Source organism: Rousettus aegyptiacus, unplaced genomic scaffold, assembly GCF_014176215.1.
Source record: "Rousettus aegyptiacus isolate mRouAeg1 unplaced genomic scaffold, mRouAeg1.p scaffold_m13_p_6, whole genome shotgun sequence".
In the NCBI taxonomy this organism is placed as follows: Eukaryota; Metazoa; Chordata; class Mammalia; order Chiroptera; family Pteropodidae; genus Rousettus; species Rousettus aegyptiacus.
The window spans coordinates 52,993,814-53,017,185 of NW_023416309.1; the positions used below are offsets into that span (position 1 = coordinate 52,993,814).

Here is a 23,372-nt window from a genome sequence, read left to right on the forward strand (position 1 = left end):
CGTTGCAATGTCAATATGGGGCGAGGGGGATTTCAACCTGGAAGACTTCAAAGAGACCATGACAGGGAGTTGAGCCGCTTTGATTGTCAGTGGGAGCAGCAAAGGGGCGCAGAGGCCACGGTTCATGGCTAAAGTTTTTGCGGAGGGAGGAGTTGGGGAAGGCATAGAGTAAGGGGTCTTGAGAGCCAAGTTAGAGGGCAGGGGCTTTATAGAACCACGTCGTTAAGGATGGATAGTAAGCTTTGTCTTTCAGGCAGTGAGGTGCTATTAAAAAGTTTTATTTATTTATTTTTAATTGGACCTTGGTATGAATTGTACTTGTAATCCAGTTTATCATCAATCCATGCCTGGCCCACTGTATTAGGTGTATTGCTGCTATAACAAACTTAGTGGCTTACAACAACCAGAATATATTAGTTTACAGTTCTGGAGGTTAGAAATCATTTTCAATGGGCAAAAATCAAGGTGTTGGAAGTGCTGTTTCCTTCTGAAATCTAGGGAAGAATGGGTTCCTTGCCTTTTCTGGCTTCTACAGGCTGCCTGCATTCTTTAGCAGTTGGCCCCTTCCTCCATCTTCAAAGCCAACAGCACAGCCTCTTTCTTCTCTGACCTCTGATTTTGGCCTTATATCTCTTTCTGACTGATCCTCCTGCCAGGGTCTTCGACTTACAAGGACCCTTTGTGATTACTCTGGACCAGGATAAGCTCCCCATCTCAAGACCCTTAAATCATTACATCAGCAAAGTCACTTTTACCATAATGTAACATATTCACCAGTTTTGGAGATTAAAACATAGACCTCTTTGGTGGGCCATTATTCAGCCTACCACTCACCTTTATTTAGTTACCTTTAATAATGTAATAATAACTGTGAACCCTCCACCTTAAAAAAAAAAGTTACAATGGCAATTACATCTCATTCTGTGGTTTGCCTCCCACGGAAATTCATCCTCCTGCATCCCCTCACATGGGGTAACCATCATCTCTAATCCTGTCTTTACCAGTTTTTGTTTTCCTTTTTATGATCTCATTCCATATATATTCTTAAAACGTGTGTATATACGTATTTATTTTTTAATTGTTTTTGATGTAGTAAAAAGAATATGCCCACTACCCACCTGTTAGGATAGCTAAAAACAAAACAAAACAAAACACAGAAACGCCAAATGCTGGTGAGGATATAAAGCAACAGGCACTCTTATTCATTGTTGGTGGGAATGCAAAATGGTACAGCCACTTTAGAAGATATTTTGACAGTTTCTTACAAAGCTAAACATAACACCTTGGTATTTACCCGAATGAGCTGAAAATTTGCGTCTGCACAAAAACTTGCACATGAATGTGTTCAGCAGCTTTATCTCTAACTCCCTGTTTCAGTAAGTGAATGGATAAAGTGTAGTGCATCCAGACAATGGAATATTATTCTGTGAGAGAAATAAATGAGCTCTCAAGCCACAAAAAGACATGGAGGACTCTTAAATGCATATTGCTAAGTGAAAGAAGCCAGTCTGAAAAGGCTACACACTGTATGATTCTAGCTATGTAATAGTCCAGAAAAGGCAAAACTATAGAGACAGTAAAAAAGGTGAATGGTTGCCATGGGGAACAGAGAAGATGAATAGGTGGCACTTAGGGCATTTTTTACTGTGGTGAAACTGATACTGTAACATAGATTCCATAGCAGTGTGCAACACAGAGGGTGAATCCTAATGTAAACTGTGGACTTTTGTTAATAATAATGTATCAATATTGGTTCATCAATTGCAACAAATGCACCACATAAATGCTGTAGTAATAATAGGGGAAACTATGTAGTGGCAGGGAGAGGGTATATTGGAACTTTGTACTTTCTGAATAAAGTAGTCTGTTACAAAGAGAAAAAAATAGTCTTACGAAGAGAAAAAATATTCTTTGTATTCTAATGTAACGTGGGTAAGGTTCAACCATATTTAATGTATTTAGTTCATTCATTTTCAGTATTGTATGATGTTACAGTGTGTGAACATACCCACACTTTGTCTGATTTCTCATGGATGGACATTTCGGTTGCTTCCAGGTTTTTAGTGTTGTAATCAGTACTGCCAGAAACATTCTTGTTTGTGTCTCCTGTTATAGATATGCAAGAGCTTTCTTTGATCTACTCAGGTCTATACCTAAAAATAGAATTGTTGAATAACAGGCCATGTGAATATTCAATTTTCAAATATAACATTAAACATTTTTCCAAAGTATGCACACGGATTTGCACTTACATCAGCTTTGTGTAGGAGGGCCTGTGTATGGAGCTACATCCTCTTCAATACTTGCTTTTATCAGACTTTTTACATTTGGCTCAATGTGGTCTTAAATTACATTTAGCTAATCAATAAGATTGAGTATCTCCTTATATTTTATTGGCCACATATTTTCTGAAAAATACCTGTTGATGGGAGTGTAAAATGGTGCAGCTACTGTGGAAAACAGTATGGCAGTTCCTCAAAATTAAAAATAGAATTACTATATGATTCAGCAATTGGACTTTTGAATATACATCCCAAAGAATGGAAAGCAGGATCTCAAAGAGATACTATACAGCCCTGTTTATAGCAGCATTATTCACAATAGCCAAGATGTGGAGGCAACTCAAGTGTCCATTGATGAATGAATAGATAAACAAATTGCGGCATATATGTACAATGGAATATTATTCTGCCTTAAAAAGGAAGGAAATTCTAACACCTGCTACAACATGGATGACCCTTGAAGACATTATGCTAAGTGGAATAAGCTAGTCCTAAAAGGACAAATATTATATAAGTCCCCTTATTTGAGGTTCATAGAATAGTCGAATTCAGAAAGAAGGAAAGTAGAATGCTGGGATCTGGGGAAGGGGAGAATGGGGAATTAGTGTTTAATGGGTACAGAGTGTCAGTTTGGGATGATGAAAAAGTTTTGGAGAAGGATAGTAATGCTGGTCGCATAATAACGCGAATGCACTTAATTCTACTGAACTGTACATTTAAAAATGGTTAAGATGGTTAGTTTTGTGTGTATTTTACCACAATCTTAAAAGGGGCTGAGAGAGATTTCTTAAAGAAGATGAAATGTAATCTTATTAAAAGGAGAGCAAACAACTGAGGGAGATTTAGGAGGTATGATAATAATAAGTACGTGGAAAACTGAGGGAAAAGAAAATAGACATTTACTAAGTCGTATAGGAAAGGAAATGTAATTATGCTGTATTATTTGGCTCAGCTGTCCCTATTATTTACATGGTCATACAAACAAACATTCAATACTGTTTAATTATTATAGTATAATTATGTCACATTATAGTATGGCACACATCAGAGAATAGGAGGACAGAAAATGAGTTTGCTTGGTAGATGAGGGATGAGAGAGATAAATTCTTTTGTGGTGGAAAGTCAATAGATGATGCTTAAAATTGAGAAACCAGGAAGTAGCAATATAGTCAAGCTATTTGAAGATAGGGATGTAAGCACAAAATTCAGTTAACAGTTGAAAATGGATGATTCTAGGAAACAAGAAATGGGAGAGTTTCCAGGAGGGAAATTTCTGACTTCCTAACAAGCACTATAGATCTTTTTGATTCTTTAAACTATGTATAGATCTGATAAAAATTAGAAGTAATCAGAAAAGAAAAGCACCTGTATGGCTGGACCAGAGAGAAAACAAACCCTCCCTTCCCCAGTACTAAGCTTCAGGCCTGGGGGTGTCTTGTAGATGATGAAAGGCCCTACTTTTCATAAAGTCAGGCAACTAAGACGAATGGCAAGAGGCCGATCTAAATTTGAAATTAGATGAGGAACATAAACTTGTTGAAAACACAGCCCATGGTAATCTTAGCCTCTTCTGCTATCAGAGGCTTCAGTGCTAAAGTCATTTATAAACAATTTAGAAAAATCACAAACCTCTAATCAATGTGAAAAGTAAAGGGTCCTCAAACCTGTGATCAGTTACAGCTGGTGCCAGGAAGCCGTTATCCTCCAGAGATCTTAATTCTTCCTGCCTGTGGTCCTTCGACTCCCTGATCTCAGTTAGACCTGGACCCTAACATGGACACAGTCACCAGTTAAGAGACTCGCCCTTAATTCCTCATCCCCTTAACCACTTTGGAAAACAGTTTGGCAGTTCCCTATAAAATCGAATATGTACTTACCATATGATCCAGCTATCTTGCTCCCCAAGTTATTTACCCAAGTGAAATGAAAACTCATGTCCACACGAAACTCATACAGGAATGTTTATAGTTACTCATATTCACCAAAAACTGAAAATATCTTATGATGGTTTTATCTGTCAACTTGGCTGGACTATGGTGTTCATTTAGGCCAAACATTAGTCCAGATGTTGCAGTGGGGGGATTTTATAGTTGTGATTAAAATTTACAGTTAGCTTTAAGTAATGGAGATCACACTCAATAATGTGACTGGGCCTCATCAAATCAGTTGAAGATCTTAAGAGCAAAAACTGAGGTTTCCTGGAACAGAAAGAATTCTGCCTTCAAAAGGTAACAGAAGTCCTGCCTAAGTCCCCAGCCTGCTGGCCTACCCCATGATTTTGGACTTACCAGCCCCTACAATTACATGAGCCAATTCCCTAAAAAAAAATCTTCATAGATAGATATTAATATCGATGTACATGATATATATAGAGTTATAGATGTATGTATGCATGTATATACATGTGTGTGTATATAGTGGATCTGTCGAGAACCCTGGCTGATACATATCCCAAATGTCCTTAAACTTATGAATGGATAAACAAACTGGTACATCATCCATACAATGGAATAACACTTAGCAATGAAAAGGAATAAAACAGGCATGCAACGACAGGAATGGATCTCAGATGCATTATGCTAAATGCAAAGAGCCGGGTTCGAAGGCCATATACTGTCTGACTCCTATTCATAAGAAATTCTGAAAAAGGCAAAACAGTAGGAATGGAAAACAGATCAGTGGTTGCCAGAGGCTGAAGGCTGGAGGAGGAGTTGACTCTGGTATGGGGAGATTTTAGGGTGTGCTAGAACTTTATCGATTTTGTGATAGTTACATAACTACATGTCAGTTATACCTTCATAAAAATATGCTAAAAAATGAACAGGAGACAATCATGTAAAGAAAACTATTCTGTTGAAAAGAAACAGATAACACAAAACTTCCTACTTAAATATATAAGTGATACAAAGAGATTGAGACAAATTCTGCAATATAGTAATCTTAAAAATGAAATGTCATGTCCATTACATTTAATTAAGATACGTACCTACATAAATTAAATATGCTTTGACTTTTTAATTTAAATATTTAAGAAATTTATACCAAAAAATCCACCAATAAACTGAGACTGGTGAAAACTTAAAAAAAAAAAATTATGCTGTCGCATGTGGCTGTAGTTGATTTTCACTGCCATATAATATTCCATTGTGTGACCATTGCAATTTATTCATTCTTAATGTTTATTTTATGCTGTTATGAATGGTAAATGTTACTATGTTGCTATGAATATTAAATAAAGTATATATCTTTTTTTTTTTTTTTTTGAAAGTCTTTCATTCTCATTAGCTGAAGGATAAAACCCAAGGAGACCCTTGTGGCTGCATCAGTAAGTTGTCCTGGACTCTGGCTTCTCTCTGGATTTAGCCAAGGGGGAATATTGGCTGGTCTTGCCAGATACAATACAGGACACCCAGTTAAATTTGAATTTCAGATAAACAACAGTATTTTAGCTTAAGTATTTCCCATGCAACCTGGCAACTCTTATACTAGCAGGAAGGAAGAGAAGGAGGACAGTATTCCCCAACTCTGCCTGCCGAGTCGCCACAGTGAGCTGGCTGTGTCCCCCAAATCATAACTGTTGTCTGGCAGCCCTCAACATACAGCTCACCAGGTTCTAGTAACTGGTTCTTCGTCTTGCTTCATCAGGCTAAAAGCGATAGTTAATAGCTCCTGGCTGTCGTTAGCACCAGGGTATGTACCAACTCCTCCTGCTCTGTTACGAACCCTGCCCACACCTTTGTAAATAGCTCCTTGATTCAGTTCTTTTCACTTCCCCACTCAGCCTGTTGTCTGTTCTGCTGCACACAGATGAGGCTCTTCCCAGCTCTTGGGGACAGTACATAGACCTTTCCTCTCTCGGCACACCCACTGCAACTCATGTGCTCGAAACGCCTGGAGGGGGCAGAGCGTGGGCTTCTCAGGCCCAGCATGTCAGATCCAGTTAAGCCCCTCTGATTCTTTCTCTCCTGCTAGTTCGTCACTATTATCTTCTCTAGGACAGGAAAAAAACTGTCCCCGGGACCTCATCCCTCCCTTCCTGCTCTGCGCCTGTGGTGTGAGCTGTTCTCTGAGCCATGCCCCTTAGGGTCCGAGACCTCCGGGACCCTTTCCTCACTCAACGAGCCCAGCTTGTGTGATGGAAAGGTGTGGCCGTCAGGACCACTGTCTTGGTTTATGTCTGAAAAATCCACTCGGAAGCTCTGTGGACTTCGAGGACAGGCCTAGCCCCAGACACTTTCCCCCTAAGATGGTAAATGTTACTGTCTCTACGGATCAGGGTCAAAAGGCAGTAAGAAAGTATTGGGATAGAATAAAACCTCAGTTTTTTCCAAATTTTATCCCACTGCATGGCACCTACCTAGTATAATGAGAGTTCAGTGCAATTATGCTTTAAAATAAGAAAGAGTTAATAATAAAAATAGTTATGCCTATTGAACTTTGCACCTGGGTGGAACACTGTGCAAACAATCCTGGTCTTCAACAAGCCTGCGAGGCAGTGAGATTTTGTTTCAGCGCCGTCTTTCTACCCCATGCTCTGTGATGCCAGGGCTGGGGGTCTGTAAGCCACGTTTCTCCTTGGTCGGCTGGCCAATAAGGGGCCACTAGGGGGAGTTTACAGAACAGAGAAGGGACTTATTCCTTCTTATTCACTTGCTGATTCTCGACCCCAACAGCAAATGGTTCCAGTTTCCAACTTCTTTTCACTTTGCACAGCCAGGTGGCACCCACTCTTCAGGTGTCTAAGCTCCATGAGACCCTCCTCCTCCAAGCTCCCAATAGCAGGGAGCCCCCTCCTCCAAACTTGCAGGTTCCTGTGACTAATCGTGACACCAGCTACCCTTGATCAGGCCTCCTGAAATCCATGCCCTCATATAGCCTCCTCCGCCATGACTCTGGTTAGGCCAGGTGATCCTAACAGGCAAGCAGAGAGCGGATGAGCACTTGTGATTTGGGACTTGTTCTCTTGGACAGTTGCTGCCAGTATCACATGAGGGAGCCCAGTTTAGCTTGTGAGGATGAAGGAGGCATGCAGACCAGACCATCCAGATGTCCCAGCTGACCTTCCAGCTGAAGACTGCAGCATGAATTAACCCCAGGTGAAACCGGCAGAAGACCTGTCTGGCCTCCCCAGAGAATGTTAAGCTTCTAAGCTTTGGGGTGAGTTGTAATGCAGCAATAGATGACCAAAATGGTTCCGATCAGCCCAACCTCTTCCCAAAGAGGGTAGCTACCCATTCAGCCCTCCAACACATGTTCAACTAGTGTAATTTCTGTTTTCCCAACTGGACCCGGAGTGATACAGTATTATTATATCCATTTTGCAGATAAGAAGACAGGCTAGCAGAGATTAATACACCAAAGGTCACTACTAGGCAGGGCCCCAGGCTGACTCCAGAGCCCTTGCTATACTTCCTATTAACATTATCAATCCACAGCAATAGATAATGATACTATATCAAGAACAGCTCGTTGTAGATTATGATGACCACAATTGTTTGAAGTCAATTATTTGAAGTTGATGTCACCATAGAAAGGGGCTGTTCAACTCCAGCTCATGAACCAGCAGGGGGAGCTCTGTCCCTAAGGACCCAGCCACCCTCTCCCACCCGGGAGAGACTAAGGCTAAGAATACCTGTTATGACCAATAGGTCTGGGCAAGCCCTTCTTCAGAGAAGACTGTGGGCTGCTTGAAGGGAAGGGGAAGGAAGCTAGGGGGTGTTTATTAAACCCCAAGAACTGTGACGATTTAAATTTTAAAACATTAAACCAGAGCTGCCCTGTTCGAAGCGAATTGTTCTCTAGGGGGAGGAATGCAGGGTTCCTTCCTGCCCTCCTCCCACCCCACGCCTGATGCCCACACCTGATTCCACCCTGCTGTTCACAGAAGTTTCTCTGGAGTGGGCCACATTTGCCAACAGACAGAGTCACTGCGTAAAAGGGACCACGGGGTATGGTGGAGGGCTCTCTTTCCTAAGTCCCTTCCTGTAAAATGGTAACAAAGAGCAGGCCAGCTCCCTCCCAGGAGAATGCTTGACCATCCTCCCTTTTTCTCTGACCTGCACCAACCCTGCACTTGGCTCTGAGGGGTTCCCTTGGTCTGGCCCTAACTCTCAAGCTCATGGTCACTAGTGCCTGAGGCCTGGCATCTTACAATCTAACTTGTCCTGAGGGGGCATTTGGGCTACCCAGTGAGACGAATGTCTGTCTGAATGTGTCCTATAACCCCTACTGACCAGCCATATTTCTCTGTGTCAGACAAATGCTCAGTAGGTGATTGGCGAGTGGGTTGATAGGGACTCCCTGGAGAATCTCTGTATCCCGGAGCCTCCAGAGGGCTCTGAGCCGCTGGAGGGGGTTTATAACTAGGCTGTCCACCTGCTGCCATGACCACTGCCTCGTCGCCATGCCCTCTCTCAGGGAAGACAGCCACTGTCTTCTCCACCGGTCTCCTTCCTTTCAATGAATTCTCCACATAGCAGTCAAGTGAACTTTCTGAAAAGATTGGACTCAGACTACATTGCTGTTTTGCTTAAAATTTCTGTGGCCTCCCGTAACATGGAGAACAAACCCAAATTCCTGGCTGTGGTCTAGATGGCCCTGCCAGATATGGACCCGTTGCTATCGCCTCTCCCCCTCTTCCTCACTGTCATCCAGCCACCTGGGCTTTTCTCAGCTCACCAAACGAACCCAGCTCCTCCCCACCCCAGGACCTGGCCCCTGGTCTTCCTTTTGCCTAGAGTGATCTCTCTCAGCTCCTCCTGGAGTTGAGTCCTTCTCATCTGTCAAATCTCGCCTCTCATGTCCCCTCCCTGACCAAACACGGAAAGTGGATTCTCCCAGTTACTCTCTATTTTATCACTGTTCATTTCCTTATTGGTGTAATCACAAGCTCTATTTCGTTTGCTTGCTTATTTATGTCAGTCTCCTCAACTAGAATCTTACCAGACGGGGACCCGGTCTCATCTTGTCCAATGTATCTCTAGCTCCCAGAACCGTGGTCGTGCGTTCAGTAGCCTTCACATGCCAGGTGCTATCCAGCCGGGGCCCCTGGACCCCAAGGGAACTCTAAACTCAGCAGAATCACTAGAGCTGCAGCTCTGGCCCAATCCGGCTCCCAACCACCCAGTCTACTATCAGAATTTAATTGACCCCAGGAGCCAACAGTAGTTGAAATGCAGAGCTAACAACAGTTTACCTCCATAAATTCGACTCCCTGTTGCTTGTGGTATTAACTCTGGTTTCAGGCACTCCACTTCAATTAAGACTCGGCACACTTCAAAACGCTTCTGAACAGTGGGACGCTGATTGAATTCACGGTGCCGGGAAGCCAAATGGAAAAACAGTAGTAAAACCACTGGTCCTTTTATATTGTAGTTAAAAGCTTGAACAAACAACTGTTACACCTCCTTTAACATTCTGTTCTGTTCCAAATTAATCTGGAATAAGTATAGCAACATACACGGTTTTGAGCCGCCCCCATTAGGCATGTCCAGTCTGGTCCACAGAGGTTCCAGTCTGTCTCTCAGCAGCGCTGTTGGTACACAATGTGGGTCAAGTTTATAATAATTTGTAAATGTTGAAAAGGATGTTTGAATTATTCAAATGTGATTGCATATATTTCCAAACATAAGACCTCTGAACAAATATGTAATCATGTATTTTAAACACTCTCCTTCAGTCATATAAATTATGGTACACCCATTCAATGAAATACCACCCATTGTTTTAAAAGAATGTTGGCAATCAATATACATTAAATATGGAAACGCCCAAGATTATTATTAAGTGAAAACAGTAAGTTGCAAAATATAACATCTCTCTGTGTGCATGTGCATGTAAATATGTTTTCTTGTAAGCATGGGCTATTTCTGGAAAAGGATCCTACGTCATCTCTGGAAGTAGAATGGCTATGATGGTAAGCGCTAATATATGTCAGGGGCTTGCTGTCTCCCGGGCATCGCACCAAGCATTTTCCAAATGCCGACATTTAATCTCCACAATAATCCTGGGAGGAAAGTATTACTATTATCTCTCATTTACAGATTAGGCAGCTGAGGGCAAGAGAAGTAAAAAAAAAAAACTCGACCCCAGTGTCCTGTCTTATTTAGGGTTGTTTTTTTACTTTAACCTTGAATCTGCATTATTTCTATTATAAAAAACAAACTCGTTAATAATCTGTAATCATTCCCTCTTGGATTTTGAAACCTGGAGGGGCAGTGGAAATGTTTAGTCTCAACGAGTTCTATGAAGATGGTGAACGAAAACCCAGGTTGCGTCACTTCGAGCCGGGCGCCCTTTTTCTGGCAGCTCCGTGTGGAGAGGGTGGGCAGAGGCTGCTGGAGTCAGAGCGGATCTCGGCAGAAGCAGGAAGGAGGAAAAAAGCCCATCGGAGGTCCTCCGGGACCAACCAAGTCTGGCTTCCTAAGGGTGCGATGACAGATTCGACCCCATCGCCCACCACGCACCGTTAAGAGAGGGCTCCAAACTGCAGGGTAGTGCAGTCCGTCCGTATCCCCCCCCCCCCCCCCCCCCCGTATAACCTCAGCAATTCAAGATGATCCAGAGGCACCTAGATAAAACCCATTGTTATTCGACACCCACTGTGATGCTAGATCTCACCACAACAGCCGGTGAGCTCCAGCGTCCCCATTTTGACAGCAGAGAATCTGGTCCTTTGTGAAGTTCAGTAATTTAAGTCCCACAGCAAACAACAAGGGTAAGACTTGAACTCAGGTCCGTCTGGTTCCCTGTCAGCGGGGGTTCCAATGGCTGAGCTGATGGCAGCCAGATGCTGCAAGTTTTGTATGTTCAGCCCTCCCTACTAAGCACCCTTCACCTAAATTGCGTAGGATACAAAAAAACGAAAAAGTGCAAGACCGGCTTACAAGCCAGGCCCCGTCTTCTCCTAAGCCTTCCACACCAGAGGAATGTTGAGCAAAGTGGCATCTGCTATCAGATTGTCCCTTTGCCAGCTGCCTAATGACCTCTGAAACTGCTCTGAATCTTGTTCCTGTGGCCTACAGCCAAGATCTGTCTGGATTGATTGCTGTGTCCTGGAGTTTCCCCCTGGGCTCTGGTACCTCAGCCTCCTGGACTGGCTGACCTGCCACCCACTAAACCCAAATTCTAACACTTAGGCCCCATTGCATGCTCTGGATGGAGCCCAGAAATGCAAGTGCTTGTCCCGGGAGCATCTTGGGAGGGCTCATCACGCTCCAATTCTCATGGCCTAGAAATCTGATGTCTTGGAGACATGATCCTAGGGTAGATTCTAGATGCTAAAAATGATGGTGGTGGGCAAAGTTTAACCAGCCGGTCTTCTGCCAATCCTTTTCCTTGCACCTGAATGCTGGGCTGCCTGGAGTTGCCCACACACACACCCACCTCCAGATCTCTGGGTCTTGGCTTGCCCTTCCTTCTGCCTGAAATGCCCTTCCCACCTTTCTTTACACAACTGACTATTGCTTATCTTGGAGATTCAACTCAGACATCCATCACATCCTCAATCCCAAGCTGGGCTAATGTTTTTACAGCACCCGAGCTGACAGCCTGTTACAAGGATCCTAGCGTATGACGTTGAGATACGTCTTCCCCTTTGGACCATAAGTTCTTAAGGATGGAGCTCAGGTTTGGGCCCCCTAACGGTTGCTCAGTCTCACCTGATGTCTGCCATATCGCGGGCTCTCAGAACAGGTGTGTCGCTCTGTCCGGCGGTCGTGTTCGGAGCCTCCAGGTGGCCTCTTCGTTGTGCAGACTCATTAGAGTGCCAGGGCATGTGAGATTGCTGCTTATTCGAGGTTCGTCTGCAAGAAGCTGTAATTGAAACAGCTTCCAGGGTGGAAAAATCACTTCCGGAATTTAATTTCCAAGCTCGAGGCCCAGATCCTTCCAGCTGATTCCAGGAAAGGGTTGGAGTATGTACGAACCTTTCCTGTGCTGAATCCAGATGGGTGTGTTTACTAGGCTGAGAAATGCTAATTCTGTCTTTGGCCCCAGAAATGTCTGGCATTCACTTTGGAGGAAAATAAAAAAATAGGCTCAATTATATTTCTCTTAAAGAATGCTTTTTTCTAAACGAATGGGTGCATGTGTGAGTATGTGTGTGTGTGTGTGGGGGGGGGGCGTCTGTCAATTTTAAGCTGGAGTCATTGCAGGACCTTTGCTGTTTAGGAGACGGCGTGCAACTGTCATTGATTTTAAAAGTTTAGGGAAAAGAATTTTGAATTGTCAGTCTTCAACACTGTCACGAGGCAGGCCAAATGTCAAGAGGGCCTGGATGCTGACAGAGGGAACATGGCAGGGGGAGGGAGCAGAGGTCTGAATCTGTCCTCTGAGGAATGAAGTGAGGCTGAGCACGTGGTCAGATGACAGTAAGAATAATCGCTCATAATTACTGGGGCCTTGGCTTCTTGCCAAGCATTATGCTAAAAACTTGACATCCTTTACATCATTTGATCCAATAACTCTTTGAGGAGGACACTAACATCACCCCCATTTACAGCCAAGGAAACCCAGTTTCAAAGGGTAACTTGCCCAAGGCTGCAGGCCTCCTACTGCTTTACAAACACGTTGACAACTTCGAACAAATTTTAGAACTCCAGAATGGGGCAATGCGACCAGCTCTGCCTCAGGATGGCCACCCCTGTCCTATGTACTAAGAATTCAAGTTCCTCCCACTGGGAGATGGCAAGGGCTCCCCAAGAAGTAGGGCAGAGGTGCCCTCTTGCTCCAAGTAAACATTTTTCCACACAGTACTCCAGACTGTGAAGACAACAGATTGATTGGCTAAATGAGTGACCCTCCTGCCAGCCCTGACCTCTCTCAGCTCCGTCTTCAGTTAGAAGTGGACTGAACAGGGAGAGGAGTTAGAGCTTTTCGAAGCCCTGTGGGTGGCCCCAGGCGTGGAAGTATTTCTAGGTCTCCAGTAGCACCTCCCCACGAATGCTAGGGAGACAGCAAGGAGGGGACGAGTCCCTCTGTGTCAGTCGAGAATGCCACCTCCAGATGCTGGCGCCACAAGAGAGCACGGAGCCCCCTCTGGCCCCTGATCTCAGCTCCATGACTCATCCCCACAGCCCCTGCCTGGCACACGCTGTTTGTGGAACTCTGTAATTAGTTAATGAACTATCTGAATGATATTTCTCAAGTCATTCAACCGTCCCCATTTTCAGGGCGGTAATTGTATTTGAGGTTATTTAAAAACATTATTGTATCCAAATAGAGTTTACATCAGCAGACGGCGTGGTTAGTAATCCTGCTATCCCGGGTGTAGCTAAATGGTGCTATAAACTGCTTGGTGAGTCTTTCTTTGCAAAATGGCTGCTCCAACAGGAAGCCCCTCTCCCCCACCCCGCTGGGCTTCTCTGCCAGGAAGGACCCACCTTAATAAGGGAAGTAGTGAGAACGACCTGTGGCCAGAATCCAGTTGACCTTGGTTTAGAACCTACTTGTTCTCAAAGGAGATTCTCCACTAATTGGATCGTGGTCTTCAGATGTGAATTAACTCTTCCTTATCTTTACATATACTGACACAAATCTTGGTCTGCCTTCATTTATCACCCTTTTTTTGGAAATATTTGCACGGTACGGTTACAAGCATGGGTGAGGCTCGCTAAGCATCTCCAAGCCTCCGTCACTTCGTAGAATGAGAATCATCGTTGCAGCGGTGGAGTCGGCCTTTCGGCGCTCATCACGTGTCAGGCGTCGTTCCCAGTGTGTTACGTGAATTACCCCATATGATCCTCCCGATGACTCTGTGACATACCACCAGCAGGTACTGCCGCTAGGTACTATTATCATCCTCGTGTTTCATTTCAGGAAACCCAGTCACAGAGAGGGTCAGTGATTTCTCCAAGACCCCTCCCCCGCAAGTAATGGAACCAGGATCCAAGTCCGGGAGACGAATTCTAGAACTATGCACTAACTGTTCGGCTACTCTGCTTTTTTCGTAAGGCTGTGACGATTCATTGAGATTCACTAAATACATACTTCCTGTGTGCCGAGTAGCGTTCCAGGTGTGAGCGTTCAGGACACACGCCTGTCCTTCAGGATGTCGCATTCCAGCTGGGAAGATCATTCATTTAAAGCTTTTAGTGCAATACTTAGGACAAGGCCAGTGCTCAGTTCTGGGTATGGAGACTTTAGAAGTGTCTGCATAGTATTTCGGTTATTTACGTACACATTTTAATGCTCCTCCTAGATTATAAATTCCATGAAGGCAAGATCAAGCAGGACGGCTGTTGCTCTCCTTCCTTTCTATGTGTCTTATAACTCCTTACATGTAGCAGGAAGTCAGTAAATATTTGTCGAATAAGCAAATCTGTTGATCTTGTACATTATGTGAAGGAAGAGCAAAAAGTGCTTTATCCGTGTATAAATGCAAAAGTTCTCGGTGTAAAGTTCCTCTATAGCTGTAAGTAAATCTGAGATGTAGAATTACATATCCCTGTCAATTGCTAAGAGAATCTAATGAGATGTATATGAAAAGATCTTCGAAAACTGTAACACATTAAATAATATACAATGTGTTATTGGTGTATATATTACAGAGAGAGACAGAGAGAGGCAGAGACAGAGAGACAGAGAGAATGGGATTTATATCCTGTGCTTCCAGTGGACCCGATGGTAATTCTAAGGTATAAGCTGCCGCAGGATGTGGATGGGAACCTACCACCGCACAAGGCAGCAGTGACTGAATAGTAAATATTTTTATATAAGCTAACACGAGGAATTTTTATCGTACAGAAATAAAAAGATGTATTAGTTATCTATTTGCTGCATAATGCATTGCCTCAAATTTTAGTGGCCTAAAACAACAGCAGCTTAGCTGGGTGGCTTCGGCTCAGTAGTCAAGGTGTCAGCCAGGTCTGCAGTCATCCGAAGGCTTGCCTGGGACATGAGGCTCCACTTCCCAGGTGACTCACTCACAGGCTGGTGCTGGGCGTTGGGGAGAGGCCTCAGCTCCTCCCCGTATGGGCCTCTCCACAAGTCTGCTTGAGCGGCTTCACAACATGATGACTGGCTTCCCCCCACAGGAGCCATTTAAGAGACCACGTTAGACTCTGCAGTGTCTTTTATGTTCTGTGTTGGAAGCCATGCACCGTCTCTTCCAGAAATCCTATCAGTCACACGAGTCAGCCTTATTCAGTGTGGCAGGGTGAGTACCCACATCACCCACATGGGGCGAGTAATAGGAGGGGATGGTTCTCTTGGAGTCTGGCTGCCACGAAAAGAACTCGGGCTCGGAAATCAAGAACAGTGGCCACAGCCCTGCTAGCATCCTAGTGACAAGAGCTGGAGGGTGTCCTGGAGCCAAGGCCACCTGGGCACTTCGGTATCAGGTGTCCTTAAGTTTTCACTCTTCTCCCTTTCTTGTGACTCAGCTAAATGCCTCATGTCTTCTGCCAGTTCTTTCCATGTTTCTTACTTCATATTCCTAAGAACAGACTACGATGGCTCTGCTCATCTTTTTTCCCACATCATCGCAGCCTATGGGTTGGCTTCCTGGCATCCACCCCTAGCCCAGACATGTGGGGGAGGCAAGGTTCACGTGGTCCAACACATAGACGCCTTAGCACAGGGCTGTGGTCAGGACAGTCTTGCTAGGACGAGACAGTGGGTGGGACAGAACTCAGGGAGGGTAGCCTCCCCAAGACGGCTGTTGCTCACCAGCTACTGTGCTGGACGGAGGCGCCACAGGTGGACAGAAGGAAGAAAAACAGAGACAAGTTCATCCCTGGCCTCTCTGTTTAAAGAGGGAGACACCCATAACCAGTAAGCAGTTTACAGCAGACTGGGGAGTCCTACATTAGCGAGCGAAATTCAAGTATGCCAGTTGCAGGTTTCATTATTAAAATGTCCTACGGACAATTTCATATCTTACAGACTGTGTTTGTAGAGTGACTTAAGAGGCAAAAACAAGCACCTGGGCTTTCACATGGAGAAGTAGGTTGCTTTGGTGAAGGTTGGCCTTGGGTAAGGTGACCATTAAGTTGCAGAAGTCCCCGGAAGTTGCATGGCCTGGTTAAGAGCCCACCCTCTGCAGCCAGTTCACCTGGGCTTATATCCAGGCTCTGACAGTTCCTACTGTGTGACCTCAAGTAAGTTACTTGAGGTCTCTGAACCTCTGTTTCTCATCTGTGAATAGGGACTGTCTTAGTTTGTTCAGGCTGCTATAACACAATACCACAGGCTAGGTAGCTTATAATTAACAGAAATTTATTTCTCAAAGTTCTGGAGGCCAGAAGTTCAAGATCGACGTGCCAGCACGGTCACATTCTAATGCAAGACCTCTCCTTGGTTCACAGCTGGCACCTTCTTGCTGTGTCCTTGCACGGCGCAAGGAGTTGAGTTTTCTCTAGAGCCTCTTTTATAAGGGCACTGATCCCATTCATGAGACTCCACCCTCATGACCGAATCACCTCACAAAGGCCCCACCTCCTTGTACCATCACCTTGGGGTTTAGGGTTTCAACATATGAATTTTGGGAGGGACATGAACATTTCGACAGGCCATGGCAGGGATTACACTAACATTTTCTTCTTAGGGTTCTTGCAAGAATTAAATGAATTAAGATTATGAGCGCCTAGTGCATAGAAAGCTCCGTATAAGTGTTTGCTGTTGTTATTATTACTTTAGTGTAAATTAACTGCTCTGCAACTTTTCTCCCATTAAGCTGCAAATTTTTGAGTTAGCCGTCCCAATGGTTGGCACCAATTATCTAGTTAGGTTGAGATTATGCAGGAGCTTGCTTTTTCCGACTTTCAAATGTACCTTTATGAGCCTGCTGCTATGGGCCTGGAATACTGAATTGACTCCCAGGGGACCAAGCCTGTCCCCAGAGGACACAAGCTGCCTCCCCAGGTTATAAACACCATAAAGGCAAATACCACCTGCTCTAGTTCACCAGCCAGTCCTGGCATTTGGTAGCCAATCAACAGCACAGCAAAGCTAGATGGGTAATCCCTAGGTTTTGAATAAAACTGATCTGAGAAACAGAGGAATTTGGGAAAATCATAATGAGTCTTTCCCAGGTGCAAGTGGGTTAAGGTGTAGCTTATAGCCCTGTAGGAACAACCCTAAAGAATGTAAGGAATGGCCAGATTAAGACTCACTGATGAAATGCGTGATCTACAGGAGAGTTTTTCAATTTAAAACAGACTTTTAAACAGATATATATTTTCTATTTTATTTATGTACTTTAAAAATCCAAACATAAATAAAGGAAATAGTGCCAACCACTCCTCTCTAGTTACTGAGAATACCGTTTCTTTTTGTTAGTGAAAAGCGATAAAAGACTAAACCAGTTTGGCCTGTCTGGGGCGAAGAATGTGCTCTTTAAACACCAACAACCACCAAAATAATCATTAAACTAGGGAGGCCGAGTTTCCAGGGGGATCCAAGGAGAGAAACGAACAGAGCCCTTCGAAGCGAACAACCCACTTTGTGTAAGATGGAAACGGCTTCAGAGAAGTGGGCTGAGAGGTTTACTCACCACGACCTGCGAAGGGGAGAGAAAATCGTGCCCTCGAGCACGGCAGCGGGAGACCGCGTGTCCAGCAGCTGAGAGGTGGCACAGAAACACCGAAGCAGGGAAAAGCTTTGATTCTGGAAGATGTTCCCTAACCAGCGGGACACTCCCAGGAGGCAGGGGAACCCGGTGGTCATCCACTTTATCTTTGCATTTCAGTCCCTAATACACAGTAGTAGTAGATGCTCGATAAATACGGCGGTCCTAATTCCAAAGCGAGAAAAAAAATCCGATAACATGGCAAGGATCAGGTACCACATTTTACAGTTAACGGTGATTTAACGTTATTCACATCTCATCTTTGGGAAACAAGACCACAGGTGTCTTAAAACTACCTAGATGTCTATTGATAGGGTACCAGTTAAATAAATTATGGACTCCTAAACAGCCACTTACAGGAAGAAGAAAGATCTGTATGGACCGACGTGGCAAATTTCACAGGGGTATTATTAGGTGAGCATTTCCAAGTGCCAAGAATGTGCACTGCATGTATATGTCGGTAAATACCTGGAGGACTCTGGGGATGCGGGTCACCTCTAGAGCAGGGACCTGGATGGCTTGGGAACATCAGAGGGAAGGAGATTTATCTTTCACTGAGGATCTGTTATGGGTTGAATTGTGATCCACAAAATTCATGTTGTCAAAGTCCTAGGATGGAACTTGGAAATAGGGTCACTGCAGATGTAGTTCGTAAAGATGAGGTCATGGAGCAGTAGCGTGGGCCCAGAATCCAATATGACACGTCTCCTTATACAAAGGGAAAATTTGGACACAGTAAGCAATTCTCAGCAAAACATTAGAAACCAGGAGAAAGGCGTGGAACACATTTTTCCCCTTGCAGTCTTTAGAAGGTACCAACCCCGCAGACACCTTGATCTTGGACTTCTAGTTTCTAGAACCGTAAGATAATAAGCTTCTCTTGTTCTAAACCACCCAGTTTGTGGTACTTTGGTGCCTTTTGAGTTCTGTACCATACACCTGTATTATTGATTAAAATTTTTTTTCCAACGCGGACATCCATTCATTCCCAAAGCCTTCCCAGACTCACAGGGCTGGGCTGATTGCTCCATCCTTTAGGGTCTGAGAATATTTTCTCTTTGCAACAGCATTGACCAGATTGTAATGTAATTTAACTCTTCACGGAGCTCTTACTTCCATCAAAGGGACCAAGCCTACATTCCTTCCATCATTATAAGCCTGGGACCCACGTGTTCGCTGGAATGAATGAATAATGGGTAACTATACATTTTTTACAACCTTCCTACATTTCTATTACTATATGTTGATATTTGGCTTGATCAGCTATCAATTCATTTCTGTTTAGCCAGAGTGACATGGCTGAAACCTGATTTTAAGACTTAGAGGATTACTAGAAGGGGAAAAAAAGAAAATTAAAAAATACATGTAAGAGTTTCACTTCACGTGAATCAAGGGTTTAGTACTTTTCAGGGGAGATAGTTCCTCAGCCCGGAAGAGGAGTGATTTTTGCCTAGTGGGGAGATGGGGAGAAAGGCTTCCTGTCCGTGCTCCTGTGCTTGATGAGGGATGAATGAAAGAATTTATCGATTATGTTCTAAAGGGTGGTCCTTGTTATGGATTATAGCAGTGATTGATAGTCTGGCTGCCATATTTGTTTCTTTTCTTTCCTTTTCTTTTCTTTTGTATTCGTTTTTTTTTTTTTTCCAGGCTGACTCAACAAAATACCACAAACGCGTGTCTTAAAATAACAGAAATTTATTATCTCACAGTTCTGGAGGCCAGACATTGGAAATGAAGGTGTTGGCAGGGCCATACTCTCTGGAAGACTCTAGGGGGAAACTCTTCTTCGCCTCTCCCATCATTGGTGTTTGCCAGCAATTCTAGGTTTGTAGGCGCGTCGTTCCAATCTCTGCCTCTGCCATCACGTGTCAGCCCCCCTGTGTCTCGGTGTCTCTGTGTCCAAGTTTTCCTCCTCTTACAAGGACACCAGTCATTGGTCTGCCCTAGTCCAGTGTGACCTCATCTTAACGTGATCCCATCTGCAAAGTAAGGTCGCGTTCTGAGGTTCCAGGTAGATACGAATTTGGGGGGAATAGTATTCAACCCAGTACAGCTGCTGAGCTAAGACTCACCGAGCTCAGAGAGGCAGCAAAAGGCAAAGGAGTGTTTGACTTTACAGTTATGCGCAGGCTGTGAAATCGGACGGACTTGGTTTCCAATCCTGGTTCTATCTGTTGGTCAGCCATGTGAACTTGGGCAATGTTACTTGACATCTCTAAGTCTGTTTTCTCATCTGTGTCATGGGCTTAATGTCTCCCAGGGTTGCTGGGTGGCATAAATAAGATCAGGTCCTGACATGTTTAGCACAAGTCCTGATATATTTTTTTAAATTAGCTTTTAAAGCTAGACTCCTCATTTTCATGGCTTCTGTCATCCTTTCAGGGAAGAGTGTAGACAGTTAAATAGAAAAACAGGATAGTTTATGATTAAAGGCACAGAGGTCTGGTACAGGATGTACCTGCCACAGGAGGTCAGAGAGCATAGGGCGGATGGACTGTAACTTTTAATAATAAACATAAGTGCAAAGTTAGTGCTGAAATCTGAAACTCTGCTAAACCATATTGATTCTCCCCTCCTCCTCCCCCAGGGTGTATTTCCAGAGTTTATCATTGTGGTCTCTACAGCACAACCAGACCAGACATCACCTAGTCCCCTCTCTGCTCTAACACCCCATGCTGTGGTCTGTCTTTCCCCATGCACTGGACCATGAGGACATTAGAGAGAGGCCATAGCATTCATCCAGGTGGCCCTGGCCTCCCTTTGTCTAGGCTGTCTACAGTGGAAGGGTCCCCTGGAGCAGGGTTGGTTGGTGAAGCTGTGCATGGCTGTGTGTGTTGATCTCTGATAACGTCCCAGAGACAAACCAAAATGATGGGCCGATCAGCATTCTGCACAGATCAGGGAGAACTGGCTGTTGTCCTATTCCAGACCGTATATTTCATTAGAAATAGATTAAATCACGCAGACACTGTGACCTGTGCTATGAATCAGCCAGGCCCGTTCACATAATCGACAGGGCTCACTCATGATCTTCCACAGCACCTGTTGCTGCCCTCATTTCCTTGGCACTAAGAAAAATCTTGGGCCCAAAGTTTTGTTTCTGAATTGTACTTATTATACTTATTGAGTGCCTGGTTAATAACATGGGCTCTAGAACCAGTTGCCTAAATTCAAACCCCACTGCTACAAATCATGAGCTTTGTGAAACTAACTTTGTAAGCAAGTTACTTAGCATCTCTAAATCTTTATTGCTTCATCTGTAAAGGGAGAATCATAATGATACCTACCCATAAGGCTGCTTGCTCAGGGGACTGTTCCAGATTTGGGTTCTTGGGAAGCAGATTGTGAAACAAGTGAGAAAGCAGGACTCTACAAGGACTTTTAGCAGCTACACTAAGAGAAGCAGGAAACAGGAATGGGCAGGGGGAAGCTGAACTGCTATGCAGTCCCAAGGAGAGCGGCAGCCAATCCCAGAGGGCGCTCTGGAGCTGGGAGAGCACGGGAGTGACATCTCGAGTTGGATCAAAAGGGCAGAGCCCTTATGACGTTCCGCTCCGTAAGTCAGTCTCTGAAAACAGGTTCCCCTGGGAGGAGCTGTGACTTTGGCCAAGGCAGTTTTCTTCAGGTCAGCCAATCCCCAAGGGACAGCTGAGATTGGTCTTCCTGCAGTGTTCCCAGCATCTGGGAGAATAAGTCCTTCATTCTTCAAAGGGGATCACAGCCTCCACTGCAAAAATTAAATGAGATAATACACATAAAGCCCATAATACAGTACCTGGCATGCAGTAAACGCTTAGTAAATGGTAGCCATTACAATTGTTTTTATAACCGTTATTTACCAGGTTCTGTGCCAGAGGCAGGGGACACAGTGGTAATCAAGATTCTTCTCCTGTCCTCAAGAAACTCAATCCATAAGCAAGTTAAACCATCGAACAAGCGATTGTAGTGCAGTGCACCTGATAGGGTGGCCCAGGATTTGTATGGTCGCATCTAGAAGGGGTACATGGACCAGACTAGAACGGTAAAGGAGGGTGATGCTGAAGGTGATGCCTGGAGATGAAGAGGAGTCAGCCAGGCAAAAGCAGTGCGGGAGGAGCTGGGGGTGGGGGAGGGGGCAGGTGGAGGAAGTAGCGTGTGCAGACAAGAGAAAATACAGTGCATTTATGACATAGTTCAACAGGGCCAGCACGGAGTGTGCACCAGGGAGAGAGGCGGAAGGGGCTCGTGCACACCAGACCAATGAGAGTGGACTAGCATACATAGAGGATGGGAAGCCATCAAAGCATCCTAACCAGGGAAAAGACATGGCCTACTTGTGCTTGGAGAAGTCTCTCAGCAGCCGCGTCAGCAATGGGTTCGTCATGGACAAGATCAGAGGCTGTTGCCAGGGTCCAGATGAGAGATAAGGGTGACTCGAATCAGGCTGGTGGTGCTGAAGAAAGACAAGAGCACACGGAGTCAAAGAACATTGAGAACGTGGCATCTACAGACTTGGTGATGATTGGACGGTAAGAGAGAAAGGAGACTCCGGGATCTTGTTTAAGTTTCTGATCCAGGAAAATGAACTCCAGAAGGCCTGGTGTCTTCATCCAGTCAGGCTGCTACAATGGAATACCACAGCCTGGGTGGCTTGTAGACGGATGTGTTCGGGAGACTGGGAAGTCCAAGATCAAGGCTTCTGCTAGGGGCCCACATCCCATTTCAAAGATGGCTGCTCTCACTGTGTCCTCACATGGTGAAAGGGGCAAGGGAGCTCTCTGGGGTCTTTTTCTATAAGGGCACTACTCCCATTCAAGAGGGATCCACCCTTGTGACCTAATCACCTCCCGAAAGCCCCAGCTCCAAATAGCATCGCATTAGGGTCAACACAGGAATTTTGGTGGTGGTGGTGGTGGGGGGTCGGATACAAACATTCAGTCCACAGCACCTGGGAAATGGGTGTCCCAGGGCCTAGAGAGAAAAAAAGCCCACCGAGGACTGACATGCTCCTTGCTATTCCACATGATTCAAAAAAGCTTTATCAAGCCAACTCTATCAGGTTTTTATCTCCATTTTAGACAAACCCATTTGATGTCCCTGGGGGAGTACAAGGCTCAGAAGGAGCTTTGTTAGTCCCAGAGGAAACGGCTTCCTCCTTGCTTTTGTTTAGCAAAAAAAAAAAAAAAAAAAAAAAAAAAAAAAAAAAAAAAAAAAGAATAAGAAAAAGGAAAAAAAGAAAGAAAAAAGAAAAGAAAAGAAAAGAAAAGAAAAAAAGTTCCGCAAAGAATGTTCTCAGTTTAAATTGCAGATGTAGTGGAGAAAGCAAATTGAGCAAGGGAAGAAATAGGAATAAAAATTCCCTTTGGATTCGATCTTCAATAAACATTGATAATTAATTACTGAATATGAACTCTGGGCCCAGCCTTGTGCTCAGGGCTTTAGATCTAAGGAAGAATAAGATAGATACTGACCAGCGAAGTTGAGAGTCCATGTCCTTCGACGGTCATATTTCTTATGGTAAATTAGTGTACTAGCATTTGGGT

At 44.4% G+C, this 23,372-nt stretch overlaps 1 long non-coding RNA gene across 1 annotated transcript; it reads right to left on the reverse strand.

Moving 5' to 3' along the window:
* Positions 1 to 5,502: 5,502 nt before the first annotated feature.
* On the reverse strand, positions 5,503 to 11,861 carry LOC118603837. The gene is made up of 2 exons (XR_004951327.1): positions 10,902 to 11,861; positions 5,503 to 9,813 (listed from the first exon to the last, which is right to left on the reverse strand). It is a non-coding gene; the product is annotated as an uncharacterized LOC118603837 (long non-coding RNA).
* Between the last annotated feature and the right edge of the window lie 11,511 nt (positions 11,862 to 23,372).